The sequence below is a fragment of the Crocodylus porosus genome, unplaced genomic scaffold (assembly GCF_001723895.1).
Source record: "Crocodylus porosus isolate Cpor-Errol unplaced genomic scaffold, CroPor_comp1, whole genome shotgun sequence".
NCBI classification, from domain to species: Eukaryota; Metazoa; Chordata; order Crocodylia; family Crocodylidae; genus Crocodylus; species Crocodylus porosus.
This window is the reverse complement of record NW_017728911.1, coordinates 32,937,866-32,939,228: the sequence shown is the minus strand read 5'-3', so window position 1 is coordinate 32,939,228 and position 1,363 is coordinate 32,937,866. Positions and strand designations below refer to the sequence as shown.

Below are 1,363 nucleotides of genomic sequence, written 5' to 3'. Positions count from 1 at the left end.
GGAGAGAGGCATATTTTTTTTTCCCCCTTGCAAAGGTTGAAGGGAGCGATGGGATCAACCACTCTTTCCACCCCACTCGGGAAAGACAGCGGATCAAAGGGGTCGAAAGAAGAAACCAGGATCCTCAATATGCTGCCGACCCCTGCCCCAAATCCCGCCCCGGCCGGCCCTGGCCCGGCCAGAGAGCAGGGCGCCCGGGTCCAGCTAGCGCGTCTCCCCCAAAAGAGACAGCGCGTTTTCCTCCGGCCTTTGAAACTGATTTAAGTGGCCTTTAAAAACTGATCTTGTCAGTTTAGCCTATTCAGGGGCAGCCATGCAAACTGTGATCTCTCTGTTCATCTGAGCTGTTTCTTTCCCCCTGCTTTTCTTGTCTTTCTTTTTCCACTTTCTCGCTCTCCTTTCCCTTCCATTCCCCTCGCCCTTCTTCTCCTCCTTTATTTTTAAACCCCGAAGGCCCCTACAAGTGAAAAAAAAAAACCAGCCCCCAAAACAAAACTCCCTGGCAGGCTCTGAACCTTACCCCCTCTCCGTTCGCTAAAATACAATAAGTTCCCTTTAAATCGGAGACGTCTGTGCTGAAAGAGCCCAGGTTGTGACCTGACCTCCCTGTGGCTTCCTAGGCACAGGACTAACACATGCATATTCTGCGAGTCATTAAAACTCAGATTTAAAAAAAAAAAAAGGGGGGGGGGGGGGAAGAAAAAAGGCAGCAGCAAACATCATCTGCATCCCTGGGTGTCTGCTTTCGCTCAGGGGTGCTGGGAAGTTGCACGCATCCCCCTTTCTCGACATCTATTTTCTCTACGCGTGTATCTCGCCCAGAACCAGATAACAGCCACATTTATCTAGTGGGGAGGCGATTTGCATGCCAAGCTTCACATTTTGCAACTGGCAATAAATTAAACAGTTACGACAGTCTGGGACGATTGTTGTCTCGAAAGGCTCAAAAAAAAAAAAAAAAAAAAAAAAAAAAAAAAAAAAAAGTGATCTGTAGATCTCCAGGTTTGGAAATAAGACTCCTCCGGGTGGGTGGGTGTCTTGGGTCCGGGCTCTGTTTGTGTGTGTTGGAAATGGGAGCAAGAGGCGAAGAAAAATGCCTCCCTTGGTAAATGACAGCAAAATAAAATCAGCGCCTCACATCCAAGCGGCCCCGCTCAGCTCCTGCTTGGGCTGATGCTCCCTGCTAATTGATCACCTTAGGACTTTAGCACAAGTAATTTGGGGGGAAAAATAGGGGGGGGGGGAGTTTTTATGTGTAAAGCAATAATATATAAAAGGAAGTTTAGGTCACGACCCAGAACCTGGACAAGGTCCAGAAAATGACTTGGCTCCCCAGACCCCCCTTTAACACAACAAGGACTGG

General features: G+C 48.6%; 1 protein-coding gene across 4 annotated transcripts in view; it reads right to left on the bottom strand.

Moving 5' to 3' along the window:
• NR2F2 (nuclear receptor subfamily 2 group F member 2) overlaps window positions 1-1,363 on the bottom strand; it is a 13,278-nt gene that overhangs the window by 1,035 nt on the left and 10,880 nt on the right. The gene's annotated exons all lie outside the window — the stretch shown is intronic.